The sequence below is a fragment of the Marmota monax genome, unplaced genomic scaffold (assembly GCF_021218885.2).
Source record: "Marmota monax isolate L192 unplaced genomic scaffold, Marmota_monax_Labrador192_F-V1.1 WCK01_AAM20220418_F8-fsc00002, whole genome shotgun sequence".
Lineage (NCBI taxonomy): Eukaryota > Metazoa > Chordata > Mammalia > Rodentia > Sciuridae > Marmota > Marmota monax.
Window position 1 is genome coordinate 16,687,573 of NW_026693571.1, and position 17,899 is coordinate 16,705,471.

General features: G+C 38.5%; 1 pseudogene; it reads left to right on the plus strand.

Moving 5' to 3' along the window:
* Positions 1–2,871: 2,871 nt before the first annotated feature.
* Positions 2,872–6,246, plus strand: LOC124102694 (transmembrane protein 276-like; annotated as a pseudogene).
* The last annotated feature ends 11,653 nt before the right edge of the window (positions 6,247–17,899 follow it).

Sequence of the window (17,899 nt, forward strand, 5' to 3'; positions counted from 1 at the left end):
TAATAAACTGAAACCAAAGAGAGCTTATCTGGAGCTCAGAATGGTAACCAGTAACTCATGAGCAGCTGACAAATCCAGATCACTAGTAGCCTTACCGTGACATGAACGTATAATATATAGATGAATTCTCAGCGTACAGAAGTCATCGGGAGACATCAGCATCTACAGCTGGGGAACAGACACATGATGGGGTACTAGACTCTGAAAACTCTCCTTAACTTGTGCTTCACTACTTTCACCTCACATTCCCCCACCGAGACACATACTACAACAGTCATTCAAGAAGGAAAAGGGGATACAATGTTGGTATCCATGAGGAAAGCTGTCTATAATCCTTACATTTTATTGGGAAAGAAAGTAATAATCATACTCCAAGTCATCCAATAAGGAATGGAAAATAACAAACTGAGAAAGAATATTTGATTCTCAGAGGCCAAATTTAAATCACTTGTTGAAATTTGACCCACTTGAGAAGGTATCCATTATTTTATAAGGAAAGTGACACAGATGTTATCTTCTAAGTTCAATTAAAAATAGGCAGACTTGAATCTCCAGTCTTTTGATACTTGAGAAAAGAGTAAAATCTGTAGGATTTCTCTAATTCTCACACCAAATTGAAGCAATAAGAATGCCAAATACACTTTAGGTGAAAAGAAATTGGAAGGATGGGGAAGTGGTGCGTTTAATCAACGGTTGGGAAGAAACCATGTTAGACATGGAAGATAACATGGTCTAGGTATGTACTAACTAACAGTTATTCCCATGGTAGATTTGAAAATTGCTTAACAGTCAACAATTGGTTTATCAAAATTATCTCTTCAGAACCAAAGTGAAAATGTGCTTTTTTACATTCTTAAAGTGTGAAATGGAAAAAGAACAAGTAATGTCTCTTTCTATATATATTCATAAATACAAGTGAGAAGTTCATGTAAACATACTAACTGTACTTGCTAAATGTTCAGGAAGTAGGAACAAAAAGGCGTTGGTTAAGTTTGTATTAAGACTGCATTCTAAATATGGTCTAGCTATCTTCTACATACTATTTTGTTTGGTTGGGATAGCAATGCCCTTACTTCTATTTCTTTCTATTGTCTCCCATACTCAATAGCAACTGGTGAAGCTACTTAATGAGGAACTCCTCTCCACTTGATTCCTGTTTTCTCCCTTTCTTTCCTCTCCCATTCTTTTTTCTCTCCTTCCTTTTCTAACATCCCTTCCCTTCTTTTCTCTTCTTGCATCCTCCTCTTTCCTATCTTGTGTTGTCCTTAATTCTGAGCACAGCAAATGATTCAATGGAAGAAAAAGGCGCTTTTATTGATTTGGTGAACAGCTGTCAAGATCCACTGAGCTCTAGGAACTGAGTTAGGCTATCCTGGCTACAGATAATACACTTGGTTCCAACCAAGTGTATATCTGGGGTGGTGGATACAACAAGCATAGTACATGCAATTTAGCAGAGAACAGAGACAATCAGAGGGTAATAACAAAATGTGAAATGCATGTGGTGGTGGGTGTTCTGATAGAACAAGACACGAGTGATCTCAAAGTAAGAGAACTTCTCCCAATCCAAGGATGGCTCTGTACCATTTATATGTTAAAATATAGAAACATGGTCTGAATATGAGGGAAGCTTTGAATTTCAAAGGGTTTTATTAGATACTGATAACTGGTCAAATTTCTCCTGGCTATTGAATTTTTGAGCCTACAGCATACTTATTATGAAATTAACAAGGTGAATAAAAGATTCCTGAGTAAAGTTTATGAAATTGTGAGAAAAGTACATATTATGTTTTTAAATCATGAATTAAGTGAATTTCACTTAAACTTGTTGCTTTGAGACTTTTTTCCTTCTTCTCATATGGAGGACTAAACCCAGGGATATTCCACCACTGAGCTATATCCCCAGCCCTTTTTATTTTTTATTTTGAGATGGGATCTCGCCAAGTTGTCCAGGATGCCCTGGAACTTGCAATCCTCCTGCCCCAGCGCCCTGAGTAGCTGAGATTACAAGTTTGTGTTACTGCATTCAGCTGGTTTGGTTGTGTGAACAGTAGGATTTCTTTGCTCAAGTTCATATGCTGGAGGAAAAAAAAAAAGAGGGGTGGTGGATAAAACAAAAATAAGCATAGTTCTTGTTCTTGTGGGCATTCGATAAAGAAAGTAAAGTTAAACCTAGTTAACTTTAGTAAACCAGGCATTAAATATATGAAAGGAGGGAAAGGAATTCCAGCTTGGGTTTCTCAAAAGCAGAGCCTGGGAAAGAGTTGCTAATGCAATTTAAAAGTGAAGAATGCCCCAGAACTGCATCTTCAAAAGCCAGGAGATAGGAATATTTATCCAGCTATTCCCATTGGTTGAAGTCTTCATGTAAACTCTCCCAGATTCTGCTCTGTGCTTTGCATGTGGGCCACAAGAGCTCCTGCTGGTTCTAGGATAAGGGAAGATTGCATAAAGATCTTCCCTTTGAGGCTAGACACTAAGAAGAATGTGCAAACAAAGGAATTGTTCCCTGCACCTGTATTGAAACAGAAAGACAGGGGTAGAGGGGATGTGACAGAACCAAGGCATTAACTGCAGATGGCATTTTAGGACTGCTTTTCCTGATGCAGAGCCAAAACAGGATTCAAATCTACAAGCGAGGAAAGAAAAAATAGTATAATGCAAATCTATCTGCTCAATTGATCTTATAAAATGGGTTTGGGGATAACAACTATCGAATCATATATCCCCATACTTATTTTTGCCAAATTGGGAAATATCCCAGAGTCATCCAAATCAAGTATCAAATATTTTGGTATTCTTGGATTTCTTTTCTCTGTGCTTAACCCCATGGTCCCATGGCTCAATGCTGTTTAAAGATGAATTGACACCATGAGGAATGAAATAGGTAGGAAGCTACAGACAGAGACAATCAGGTAGATAGCATAGGTTTTTGCCACAGGAGTAAGGAAGGACGAAATTATCTCTAGTTATGCTTTTATTTGTATTTGAATAGTGTGTTCTCACCCATCCACTAGTATAGGATAATGCTGTTTTTCTCTGAGTAACAGCAGCGTTGGGTGAGCTTGTATCATTTCATACCTGGCCAGGTATGTTTTGATAGGTAGAAGGATTTGTCCCGAAGTGATCTAAATGAAGGTGGCAGTCAGTGCCCTGTAACCAAATTCATAGGCATTTGATAGACTTTTTTATATGTGCCTATATGATGAAAATATTTCACGATAATGTTTGCAACTTAATTTTGGTGCAAAATGTTAACTGAGACATTAAGGTAAAAGCTATTTGGCAGAATCCATTGTTCTAAGTTTTCTGTAAGTTCTGTGTCTCAAAATTAAATTTCAGAAAATGTAGCATGACATATAAGTATAAAAAAATATATGATTGATGAAAATGGGCTGAAAGTATAATAAGTGAGATAAAAAATAAAGAAATTTCATCGTGCAAATGAATAAACAGGTTTTGCTATAACCTCCTAGACTTTTCCAACAGAAAACAAGTATGTTATGTAACCTTAAGAAAAAACTGTCATACATTATGTGTGCTAATCTTTACATAAGGTACTTTTTCCTCTCAAAATTTTTATGATCTTCCTTTTTTTCTAACAAATATATTAATAGATTGCTTTCTGATTAATATCTTATATATTTTTAAGTAACATTGTTATAAATAATTTAAATCCCTTAATTTTGGACATTTGGTGGTTTCTAATTTTCCCCATTATAATTTTTACTGTAAGAAACATCTTGTTACATGCATCCAGGTCCATCTGTGGACAAATCTTGGTGAGATAACCTAATAGAAGTGGAACAGCTCAAAGAAAAGTGATACACTTTCAATTATAGTTTAAATAGAGGTTATTGAGATTTTATTTTCAATCAAATGGAGTAACAGAAAGTGAATTTATCCTCCTGCCTAGAATAATAAAAAGAATAAAATATATAAAGTAGCCATTCATAAGACATTGGACATGAAGCAAAAGAGGACCATGATCCTTTAGAAAGGGAAGAAAATATAGTTGGGTCCTACAGCTGCCCTTGCTTACTTCCTCAAGAGACTGTCCAGGTCATGGCACAGGGATAGGAGACCAGCATGGAGTCTGACAGACACCTGGAGTTGGGAAGTTAGGGTTCTCTCATCCAGGAGAGCAAAGTGCTTCAATTTCATAAGGCAGTGCCACAGAGAACAGAACTGCTCAGACAGAGAACTCCAGAAATCTTCAAAGGGTCCCTGGCAAGTATTTGATTGAGTATCTGCTCTTGCATGCATGTGAGGAAACTATCTGAGGCCAGGGAAAGACATTCAAAAGAACTGGAAGAACAGGGTGCAGTATAGAAACAGTGCCCATTCCAATGCCACTGGAAAATGCCATTTGAAAAAATCTCAGGATTCATATGCACTGGGTAATATGCACAGAAGGATTTTGATTCAGGAATGTCAAACCACTGGCTTAAGAAGGAGCCCTGCTCTAATGTATGCAGCATATCCTAAAAAAAAAAAAGCATCTTATGATACCCAACAAATCAACCACATCTCAAAACAATTGCTAAAGAATATTTATGGAAGCCAGGCAGGCAGAAACACACCTAGAGGGCCAAAATGTTCAAAAGTTCAAAAGTTAAATAGAGACATGGAAGATACATGTATTTTAAAAAAAGAAGACGAATGAACGTTTTAGAAATAGAGACTACAATATTGAGATGAAAAAGTATACTGAATGGGATTAGGGGAAGATTACATTATAGTGTAGAAGAAAAATATCAGTCGTATTGAATTCATAAACAGAATCTACCCAAAATGAAACAATTCAAAAAAGAAAACAAAAGGAATATCTGTGAGTGGTAGATGATTCAAGAGGCTCAAATATATATACATATATATATATATATATATATACACACACACACACACACACCACACACACATATATATAATTAAGAGTTCAAAAAGAAAGTAAAGAGTAGCAGTGGACAGTAAAAAAGAAAAAAGAAAAAAGAAAAAAAAAGTAAAGAAACAGTGGTCGCACCAATCTAAATTTGATTTAAAATTACAAACTCAATGTGCAAGAAGCTTAACTAGTAAAATGTACTTCTTCCAAATGGTTAAAAGAATGTTGCTGCTGTTACAAATACAGGATGGAGGCTGGGCCCCCTTCGCCTGGGCCACCGGAGGCCACCAGAGGCTGCAGGGCTGACCACCGTGGGCCTTCCCCAGGCCTCTGGCTTACTGCCTCTAGGAACTGTGAATGGCCAGATCCTTCCAGGCCAGGACAGCGCTTCCTTGAGCGCTGGGACAGGTCCAGGCCTCCGCAAAGGCCTGCGTGTCCCGCCCTTCGGTCTCCCTGGTTCAGCACCCACTTGAGCTCATGCCCGCCCTGCCCCGCACCCAAGCTTTGTTCCCCCCCTTTTCCAGTCGAATTAGTCCTTCTGCACAGGTGTTTCCATTGGCCTCTGGACTCTGGAAAGTTTAGGACTGTACCTATCCCATGATCTAGTCATGGGACCCTGGAACCTGGAATTCCTGCAGAGCTGCCCTTAGGGTTCCAGGTCCCCAGCTTCTGTTCTTCACACCAAGTTTGACTTCACACCAACTTCACACCAAGTTTCTCTTCCGTCTCCTCAAACTCATTAATGGTCTATTATGTTTTGTTGTACTAGAACTTCTCAAACTTCGAGGGCTATGGCCGCCAAGCCCCGGGTAAGTGGAGCACCATCCTGTCCCACCTGGTGCTGGGAATGGTTTCTCCATGGAGCGGTGAGTTCTGCGCAGTCCAAGTTGAGGGGCTGCTGCTGGTTTCCTGCTCCAGACTTTGGCTGCTGTCTCCATGCTGGTCCCAGGGCTGGGCACTCGTTTAGATTGTCTCACTGGAGTCTGGGTGACCACAGTCATCGGCCTTTGACTTCCACTGGGGACACAGGGATGCTCCTCTGCTAACCTACTCCTGGGCGGGGTCATGGTGCTGGCAGTGGCTGGTGACCACCTTGGCCCTGAAGGCTGCTCTGTGGCTGGTCAGGCAGTACTGTTGGTGGTCGAAGTGACCATCTTAATTGTAGCTATTTTCAGAGCCAACATTTACAGGATGTGGGGGCGAGAGGGCGCCGGATGCTAGGTGTAGTAGGCCTTCTGAGCCAACTTGGGGAGGAGAGGCCGCTGCTGCTACTGCCGAAGGAGGATGTCTGTAGCTGGGCCCTGGCTGCAGGCAGTTGGGCCTGCTGCCAGGCCCTGCCTAAGTGCCAGCAGTGGGAATGACAGCTGCACACAGCAAGGCAGGGTTCTCCCTTGGATACCAGCTCCCTTTCCACCAGCCTATCCCCTAGGAATAGGCTCTCCCTCCTGCTGCAGTGGGCTTTCTACAGGCTGATTGATCAGGAACGGAGCTTAGGTGCTGTCTCTTCTCCAGTCAAGTGCAGGAACTTGCCTAGACCTGAAAAGGCCAGGGTCCCAGACATGTTTGGGGCCTGATTCTGGGAAGAACAAAGTTGCAGGTTCAGAGAGGCTTGATCTCCAATAAACCTTAGGAATTCTAAAAAACAAAACAAAACAACACACACACACACACACACACATAAAAAAAGCATGGAATTTGATTAATACTCACTGCAGGGTTTGCTTATAAAATTTCTGGACAGGGACAGGGCAATTCCCTAAAAACCTTGGATTTATATATTATTTGGCAATTGTTTATAAAATTGGTGGGAAAGAGAAAACTAACCATCTGGGACAATGTATACATGAAGTGAATTCATTGTTTTTTGTTTTGAACCTCTTTGAAAATGCATTTGTTTATTAAAATAAACTTGCTTAAAACAGACGGTGGAAAATATAAATAAACGATGCTCCTTTTCCTTATTCTCTACTCTGGCTGATCCTCTGAACCCCATTTTCTTTTGTATTTGGACACCATGGAATAAAATGATGAATTTTCCCCTCCCTTTAATTGTTTTTATGATGGTGCTAAAATATTTTTAAAAATCACTAAAGAAAGAACAGTGACCATTGTGACAAGTGCACTTGGGCCATCACATGGAAACAGCTGGAAAACACTGTCCCCTTGTAAGCTTCATAAATCATGCCTGGCAGAAGGCATCACCCACTGTTTAACTCCCCTGGAAAAGACTATAATGTGGGAAGTTGCAGATGGCTCTAGAATCAGAGACATTAAAATCTACTTTCAGATCTTGGATTTTGGCCTTGATAACACAGAAGAATGACCTTAGAATTCAAGGGTTTTTGAGTGTGCCCTATGATGATACCTTGGTGAATTAGGGAATGTCCTATTGGTTAAGTAGAAGACCCAGGAGGCTAAGGGAAATTAAGACAGTAAAGAGGGAAATAAAATACTTTGGGAATATTCAGGCTCTAACTACCTTCCTTTCTTTCTAATTTGGCTTTCTTTCTAAAAGTTTTTTTTTTTTTAATAATGGAACATTTCAGATACATACAAATATAGAAAATATAATATCTTAATATATCTGGCACTCAGCTTAAAATGGTCTATTATGTTTGTTGTACTAGAACTTCACAAACTTCAAAAAAACATATGAAGCAACTCTGAAAGTTAAAATGCATTTTCTATGCTTGATGTGAGACTCCCCATTTCTTATATTCTAGATGATTGACTCCTACTAGCTGGTGGATCACTTTCGGAGTAGCAAAGCTATATACCCCTACCTACTTCTACCCTGGCTCACTCTTTATTTTGAAGTGAACTCCGTATATAATATCATTTCATTTTAAATATTTCAACACATATCACTAAAATATGAATTAATTTTAAATACATAGCTACAATTCTATTCTTTTACTTTGGAAATTAATAATTTCTCAACACATTCAATATATAGCCATTATTTCCATTTCCCTCATTGTCTCACAATTGTTTAGTCTCTTCTCCTACTTGTTTGAATTAGGTGAAATAAAGTCCATCCATTGCAATTAGTTAATGCTACAATTGTTTGTTGCAATCAGTTGCTGCTTTTAAAAATTTATTTATTCTGTAGCATCTGTCTCGCAGGCACACTGTTTCACTCTTTTCTTTATACTTGTTTTCAAATCAGTTTTTGAATATATTGAAAAATTTGTCATGTAGACTACTTTTACAATAGTCTAAAATTTTCTGATTATGTGGTTTTAATTGGTATGACCCTTGGTTCCTAGTAATTCCTATAAACATGGAGCTATTTTGATATATACCGTTCCTGGTACAGAGCTGCTAAGAATCTTGTAATTTCCTGGGATCAGAATGCTAAAATATCTTTTGTTCTAGTGTCTTTCACTCCAGTCCTGACACTTAGGTCACAAATACCTTGGAATTTCCTTGGTTATTGGTCTCTTTCCTTCTCAGGAGGCACATCTTGGTGGACCCCTGGAGAGTCTCAGGATGGGAGACAGTCACCAAAACAAAATTAAGCCACAATTAGAAGAGGAGCACTTTCAGCCCCAACCTCCACCCTCCAGAGAGAGGAAAGAGGGTGGAGCTGGGGTAATAATCAAACATGCCCGCTTTGATAACAGACTTCAAGAAAATTTTGTTAAAGATGAGGTACAAAGAATTTCTGGTTTGGCGAACAAACTCATGTGTCGGGAGGGTGGCATACCCCAACTTGATGGGGACAGAAACTCTTGTACCCGGACACATTTGGTCCTTGCTTTATGTACCTCTTCATCTGGCTATTCATCTGTATCCTTTATCATCCTTTATAACAAACAAGTAAAGATGTTTCCTTGAGTTTTGTGTCATCACAGAAAACTACCAAACTTGAGAAAGAAGTCATGGGAACCCCGATTTGTAGCCAAGTTAGAAATGTGGATGACTTGGATACCTACTACTTACCTGTGCCTGAAAGAGGGGACACTGCTGCAGAGTCTTTGCTAACTCCAGAGAGCTAATGTTATCACTGGATTGTAGGATACCTGATTGGTGGGGACCTTCTCCCATCACGCACTGCCATAGCTACAGAGGTTAAATTTCAAGAAATAGGGCAGAGACTTGGGAGTGTAGGAAGCAAAACCATTACATGAATGCAATTTATTAGGTAAGTAAATATCTGATTCTCTTTGTCATGTTAGATGCTATTATTGATTATTGCTCCAACTCTTTAAATACTTAGAGTTGTTCAATGGTGATATTCCATCATTTCTTTATCATTTATTAGCTGACAAATATTTATAAGGACCATCTTTCCTTATCAGGCCTTTATTTACCCTATATAATTTTTTTCCAGGAAAGAAAAATAAATGTGAACCTTTTTCTTTACTAATTTTCAAGTGAGCAGCTCTTGTTTGGTTTGGTTTGTTTTTTTAGTGTGAGGGAAGAGCATTGCGAACACATAGACTTAATTACACTTGATGAGTTTCATTCCACTATAGGTCTCCTTATTGATGATCAAATGTTTGTTCATGGCCACCTTCTCAATTTAGGTCCTATCTAGCTGTTCTTACTAGCAAACAGACTCCCCACCTCTCTCTCCTTTCTCTCTCTCTCAAAAAAGAAAAAAAAAAAAAAAGAAGAAGCCATAAGATTTTAACAACAGAATCACAATAGTCTGAATATTGGTTTAAAAAGAAACAGAAAAAAACTCAATTTTTACCCATTGGGTAGCATAACATCAAGGAACTCTGATGAGTCTGTCTGTGTCCTGGCTCCAGCACGCCACTGCTCCTGAAATTTGTTGGTATAACATTCATGTCTTTGAGTACTTCCTGATATAACAAGAGATCCCTGGCTTGTTTTGTACATTTCCTGTTTCCGGTCTGGATTCAGCCATTTCTCTGAGCCACTCTGTTTTCTGTTAGTGGAATACAGAGAAGGTAAGCATCATGGAAGCACTTCAGTACTTTTGCCTCTAGACCAATCCATGGATAGATCTAGAGCTTCTTTTCAAAGATAATGTACATATGAGTGTATACTAAGATTTCTGATTTAAGTCCAGGACTGCAATGCTTTTACTTGACTTTATCTTTCATCCATTCCTCTTTTCTTCCACAGAGAAAATCTGAGTTCCTAGTGAATCAACATAATCACCCATCTGATTTATGCCACAATCCATGTGCAGTAATTTGAGAATAAGAATACCAACACTGTCTCCCACAATGTGGTTACTGAAAATATCTTAAGTTTTTGTGTTGTTGTTTTGATGTAGTCCTTTTCGTCTGATTATATATACCACCAGGAATATGTAATCAATTTACTGTGCTATAAAGTTCCTTGAAATAATCTTTCCCTTGAATTTAAGCTACCCACTTGGTAAACACTTAAGTTTTTTTTTTTCTGTTTCTTTTTTAAACCAATGTTGCATTTGCTTTTTAGCACTGTTTTTGAAAATTTTTTATGCTAAAATTATGTAAAATTTTCAGTCATATTTGCAAAGTAAAAATATATTCAAAGAAGTTTGTTTGTCTATGCTTGTTCTCTCCACCAAACTTCCTCCTTCCTCCACAGATACTATTTCTAATAAAGGTTTTGGTTTTTCCTTCCATTTAAAGATTATGTACATATGTGTGTGTTTCTTTTCATTCCTTTCTTATGTGAACTATACTATGCACAATTTCCCCCATATCATTCCTTCACTTGATATACTATGGAAGTCAACCTATGTGGACATCCTTTCCCTGTCGTGACTGCTGCTCTATAGTACCCTATCATGTGGACAAGACGTTATTTAATCAACCTGTAATTCAGTGATGAATTTGTGGATTATTTATAGTCTTTTGATATTGCAAATAGTGCCATCCTTGTGTTTTTGCCAGCATATTTTAAGGACAGATACTTTGAAGTGTCTTTGCCATAGGAAAAAATAAAAGTATATTTAATTTTACTAAATAAAAATTTTTTCTTGATCACCTGAAATGCAAAAAGTAGAGAATAGTAGAAGTCTTGAAGCTCAGAATCATCAGTCACTGGTACCAATTTCTGTGTTTATATCAGACTCCATGACTTTAACAAACTCTTAGTACTGCTAAGAAATCTTTGGGTTTTCACAACTATTCCATTCATTTATTCCTAGAAACATTAAATTTTAGAGGAAGTTTTAATGTGATTTAATTTGTTTTAAAGATAGTATGTATAAAATTGTAAAATAAAATTTTTATAAAATTTTAGAGTTGACATATGTTAAAATATTTCCATTCATCAAAAAAGAGGGACAGAGAATAGATAGTAAATGAAATAACCAAGATTGCATATTACTGACAGAACCAGAGTTCAAATGTAGGTCTTATTCTCTACCAATTCCCCTTTATCTATATCTGAGGTTCTCAAACTGGTATGCCAGAAGACACAGGATTTTATAGAAATAGTTGGAGTATATCCTTGGAACCTGATTTCATGGTTAGTAATTCAATTCCAGGGTAAGTCAACTTGATTCCTTAGGAAATAATCTAAAACATTTTTTTTTATTTAAACAGGCAGAGATTTTAAAGTAGAATGTTAAAAAGTAACCTTATGAATTTTTAATGATAAAATATGGCACATTGAAAGCCTTTCCCTGCATACCATCTAGTGTGTGACAACACTGTAACTCTAGGGTACCAGAGCCTTCTCCTTGGAGTTGGTGGAAATCGTTCCCATCAGTCTGGTACTTAGCATCTTCACATCCTCCCTGATTTGGGCCAGGTATGTGAAAGAGGGTGAGAACGAAAATGAGGAAGCTATTGGTTTATCCTGACCCCAGAGATAATTTGGTCTCATTCCAATCCAGAGTTAGGGAAAAGAAAAAGATAGAAGTACTCTGCCCTCCTCACCCAGGACTCTCTCAAATATACTGGAGAGAAGTTCTGAGATTTCAGGAGCCAAAAATTTTTGGCACCTGATGCTACTTATCAGGTAAAGACATGACAAAAGGAAGGCAAGAATTACTGTAGGAAAAACACATCTTTTTTCAAATGTTTTCAAGAGGAATTTGTATTCTTAATGGCTGTCACGTAAATGTCTGAGGATAGAAAATCACATTCTAAACAAAGACTAATTATGAAGAAAAGTTACTATAGCCTAACTAGTTGTGGTTCAATCTGAATGATTTTCCATTCCTTTGAGGGCCCATTAACTCATATCTTCAGAAGAATTATGAGAATTAACCTCTAAAATCAATGCAGAATGTGAAAATAAATACAAGCAAAAAAAAAATACTCCATAGAATGTACGTGGTTCTATACATATTCTTCTACACAGTAATTTCTTTGCAAATCTTAAACTTGAACAGAAGGGAAAGCTATATGCGAATGCCTGAGCATTCAACCCATTTTGTTTTGAAGTTAACTATTAGATTTAAAAGAAAGTTCTGAAGTTTGCTTGCAGTGTTTATGCCTTTCTTATTCAATCTTGTCAACCTTAAATATCAAGGATTGCATTTAGGTGGTACAAAGACATAAGCAGAGACCAGTTATTAAAGGCAAAAGTCTATTCTGATTGGTTGTTGTCAGTGTGTTTTGGTTACTGTGTTTGTTAAATGTAGGATCATAGGAATCAAATGAGATGCTGAAATTGAAGCTTACTGTGTATAGCAAGCATACTGGGTACTTTTAGTCACAGATCACAGGAAATGATGTTTATAGCTTGTAGTATTATTTTTCATGTGATAAAGTATTTTTAAAGATTGTAGTCATCTTCTTAAGTTACTATGACTAAAACTAGATCCCAGAAAAAAGAAATGTGATTAAGTCAAATTAATCGAAATGGCCCTGCCAATAAGCCCCAGGAACATGTCTAGCTAATTAAGATGAAAAGTTCTGAGGATTGGCCTTAATGGATGATTTTAGAGACAAGGTTGCCTTTTGCGTGCTATTTCCTGCTAAAAGTTTGCATGTTTGTGCTCTGGGAAGCAATTGTAGTTTTTTGAGTTGGAAAGTTGCTTACACTCTCACGCAACTTAGAAGAAGAATTAGTGGCTTAAAAACAGTGGAAAAATAAGACTAGCTGGGAAAGGCTTTAGGGACATTTTAAATGTTTTTGAATCTTTTGCCTCAATATGTTTTTAGTTATTTTATCACCAAAATGTGCTTTTTTTTTCCATTGACGAATTTGCATAAAGTATCTATTTGACTAGACCAACTATTTGGAGTTTGCAGGATACAAAAAAGCAAAACATAGCAAACTATCTACACTGGGCAAGGCATTTATGAGGCCATTTTTCATACCCTAAGATTTGATATTGATTCAAAAGCCTTTGGAAGACCAGGGAATTGAGGGATTCATTTGGAAGAACTTCTGAAAGTGTAAATAAAAGGGGGACAATCAACTGGATACTACACTCACTTCACACCACGTGAGCTGCATGGGGTGGCAAGTAGGCACTATTCTGGTATAGTCACACTGGGCAAGTGAGTGAGTGATTGACAGCTGGCAGTTGAGGGCATACACATTCTGTGGACTGTAGCCCTTCACCACCAATCCCTCCAGCAATGCAGCCTAACAAAGTATGTTTCCCAACCAACATACAGCACTCATCCTGAGAAGAATTCTGATAGGTTTAATTCGTTTCCTATTATTTCTTATGTTTTAGCACCTCTTACAAATAGGCCCTTGGAAATAGCCTGACTGGCTCCTATATGAAGTGCAAAGCAAGCCATAGGTATAAAGCAGGGCCTGGGTGTTTCAATCACAACTGTTTTGACTTCTGGATCTCTGCCTCTAACAAGCTGTGTGTCTTTGGACAATTCACTTAGCTTTTATAACCCTTAGCTTTTTCATCTGTAAAATGGCAATAACCATATATTTTAAAAGTTGATAAATATTGAAATGCAAAGACAAACTTCAAAAGGATTGCATTTATCTCTGGGACCTAATGTCTGTGTTACGTCAAACTCAGTTTGTTATGACAGTAAGTTAAAGTAATTGCTGATATCAACAGTTTTTGATTTATACAAAAAGTAGTTTTATATAGTTTAAGCTAATTTTACTGTGTCCAAAGAATAAGTGGAGATAAAGTATTAAACTGATGATTAAAAATTTGACCACATATCAGTGCTGTACAAAACACTTAATATGTATTCTATCCCATATCTTTATGGGATAGAATACCTGTCTTGAGGCTTAGGATATTATTAAAAGCTATGTTTGCATTCAAATATTAGTTTCTTTGGGAAACAGTTTCTGTGCCTTTCTATATTTACTCCTGAAAATAGAAACTCCTTAACATAAACAGCTCAATATTGCTAAAAGTGTGAATTTTTTGCTCATGAGCACTCTTACAATTACAAAAAGGACAAAGGATAAGAAAAACAAACCAAAACACACTGCTCTTTATTTGTGTTTTTGTACTTTATACTTTGCCTTTACGTATCCTGTGATTTTCCTAAGCAGGGATAATCAGGTTGCTGCCTATGTTGCAAAACAAACGACGTGATCAACATATTGTTCAAAGCAGCTCAATTTCTAAAGCTCTTTCCATTGGAAAGAACAGGAGAAGAGCGTGCGGTGTCTTCTTTCGTGCTAGCCTCAAAACGCAGAGTCTTTGGAATACACACTAGGCATCTCATTCAGAGACTTTGGGCAGGGATCACAAAGGAATCGCGTCTGTGGCAAAAGCCAAAATGAAAGTCAGTTGTTTCTTCTTTCTTTGCCAGTTCCAATGGCAGGCCCTGGTCTGCAGACTTCAGAATTTTAAAATGTCTTTCCAGCAAGGAATTGCTTCCATGTTTGTCTTCTTTTTGTTAAAACTGGATCTTTTCTCACGATGTTCTTCTTGCATCTTGTCCAGGAACCTTTTCTGGTTTGGAAGTGATCTGAGTTTCCTCTTAATGGAAACCAAGCCCCCAATCTACACTCATCTAAATTTCTTCCTGCTTTCATGTATCTTGGACCATGTCTTCCCAAAAAAAGAACGAAATCCATTTGGGCAAAGGCCATGAAATCAAACAGTTTTTATGAGACTTCACATTCTTGACTGAGTACTAGAGAATTCCATTCTTAAATATTTTGATCTGCAAGTTAGAAGGAGATGGCCCCCCACCCAAACAAGAGTGGCAGTGAGTAACAAAACCTCAGGTGCACAATGGTAGTCTTGAAGTTATTGTGATGCTCTTAACCTCCACATGTCTTTCTTCTCTATTATGTCCTAAAATGAGGAAGCCTGTGAAGTCTTTTTTTTTTTTTAAACAAAAGATTTTCGCTTTCCAGAAGTTGGAAGGAAAGTCTGGAGGATGAAGTCAGTGAGTCTTGGAGTGCATCTATTCTCCTCCCTCAATACGAACTGTGGAGACAGAGACAAAGGAAACAATTCCTGCCTAGAAGGATTTCCTCAGCCAGTTAGAGAGGAAAAGATAAAAACCTTATGAACTGGGATGCAAGTGTGCCTCGGTTGCTGTGGGAAATCTAAGGGAGTTCACTAACTGATGGGTTGAAGGAACAGATATTTATGTCCCACAAGAAGATCAGGAGACATTTTGACAACAATGTAAATCAACACACTTTTCATCTAGGAAAATGCAAGAGAAAAAGCATAAGAGCTGGCATGAAGCACTGGTTCTCAAACTTGGGAACATAGGAAAATATTTAATGATACTGATGGCTGAGTTGCATCCCCAGGAATTTGGATATAATTGGTATAGGGTTTGAGTTGGACATTGGGATTTACAGACACTCCCTTGGTCATTAGAATGTGCCACACAGGTTGGGAGCCTTGTAAACTGTCCTCTACCTGAAATACAGAGTTTAGGGGGAACAGGTAAAGATAATGGTTGTAAAGTAGATGGAGTTTCTGTGTCATGCTCAGGCTTAATATCAAAGGCAGTAGAATATTCCTGAGGGATTTGTGCAGGTGGATGCCAAGGCAAAATTTATATATTAAAATGAGGCTTTGATAGGTGGCCAGTGAATGGACAGACTGTGAATGTGCCATTGTCAGTGTATGTGTGGGTGGGGTGGGAAGGGGCAGGATGCTGGAAAAAGGAAATATTAGAGCTGGAATCAGAAAGCTGAAGATGGTGGCAGGACTCCATAGCTAGTGCCTCCTGATGAGCCCAGGAGGTATCACCCTCACGCCCGCCTCTTCCAGTGCTGCAGCATGAAGGGAAGGCTTCATCTGTATTACCTCGACAATCATCCCCTGTGCTTTCCTTTAATTTGCTTGTGGAGAAAAGTCCTAAAGGAACTGCTGCAGAGCTCAGAGCTAATCAGAGTGCAAGCATCTTTTAATGAAGAAAAGGAGGTAATTCAATGGGCTTTTTCCTTTCCTCCCGTCCTTTTTACAAGCCAAGGCACATTTCTTTGCTTTACTACCTTTGCTCCACTGAAACCTACAGCAATTTTTAAAAAGTCATTTGCCTGAGTTCTCTGAGCTTATCTTGCTTTCTTACTGAAACCACCAACAAGTGGGAAGGAATCACCACTCCCTGAGGAACTAAACCCACAGAACTGCTTGTCCTGGAGGTATATTTCTCTTGTCCCACTGAAGTATTGATTTCTTCTGGTATAGTCCTTAAACCGCTAAACAGCTTGCAAACGACCTATCAGAGTAACTCTGGACAGAAGAGATGTAGCAATGGTTTCTGGCTAATTGGCAGGGCGAGTTCTGGCTTATGTAACAGTTACCTCTGGCAATTTGTCCCAACACCCCTTCTGGCAGCAAAATACTGCAGTATTTTTTAATGGTAGGAGTTTGGCCGGTTTTCAGCCAACCGGCCTTTGCATTTTGCTGGCTGCAATTAAAGTTACTGTTTCCTTCACCTTGTTTCCAGCCAGACCTGGTTCTGTAAATATGTCACTGGGGGTTTGCAGAGAGCTGTGTTCTGCCTCAGTGCCTTCAGTCCATTATTTCAGTTCAAAAAGTCATCACAGCTTTAGACAAAGGGGCCCCGTGATGTATCTGACCTTAATCCCAGGTGTCAGTTGGACCTATCAAGGAGTTAGAACGGTTTCAGATTTTAAAGACACTTTACAGTTTGGAAAGAGGATTTTAGAATTGTCACCAGACAGAGTAGCTGTCTGTGTGGTCGAGCCATTAGGAGATGCCTTATGTACCTCACACCACTTATCACCAGGGTATAGTCAGCTGCTGTCAAAGAGGCACACTGATTCCAAGGAGTTTAAACAGGAGAAGGAGGTTCCATTTTTCAGAAAATTCAGTGTCTCCTCTTTACCTTTTTAGCCCTGCCAGGATCTGAAGTGGCTAGTACGGACATGGATAAAAACAGAACCTCCTTATTTACCTTTGCTGGACCTAGGCATTTTCTTTAAAATGGATGGGTACATAGTGAAGAGAAAAGCTAAGTGTATCATGCAAGAAACACAGTTTAAAAAAAATCATAAGTATCGTTCTCTCCAAAGGGAAAATAAAGACTTCCTTTGTCTTGGTGTCTCTGAATGACTGAGACCAAGACAATGGAGGACCCTTGAAAGTGTGAAAAGATAACCCCACCCTCAATGCCAGGTGTGTCTACTCTGTGCTCCCTCTTCACCCATCTCCTTCACAGCTAAGAGGCCCAAGGTGTCACTTCTAAGTTTTTCTCTAGCAATAAAATTTCCCTAAGTAATTGTATTTCCTAGGGGTAAGAAAAAAAAATAAAGAATCAATATGTATGTTTTGCTGTGGCTTGGATGCGGTTTTCCCAAGGTAGATACATGTGTTGGAAGCTTGGTCCCCAATGTAGCAATGTGGGAGGTGACAGAACCCATAAGAGATGGATCCCAGTGGGAAGTAATTGGGTCATTGGGAGCACTGGTCTCAGAAGGAATTAATGTAGCTCTCATGAGACCCTAGTTATTTCTCAAAGAGGGTTGTTACTGAAAAAGGAAAGCAACACTGGCCCCTTCCCACTCTGGCTTCTTCCCTCATCATCTCACTGGATATCCTGCCATGATGCCATCCACTATTCATCCCTTACCAGGAACTGAATCAGTGGGCTGCCCAAAACCTCTTTTGTTTTTACATGACCCAGGATTAGTTATTTTATTATAACAATGAAA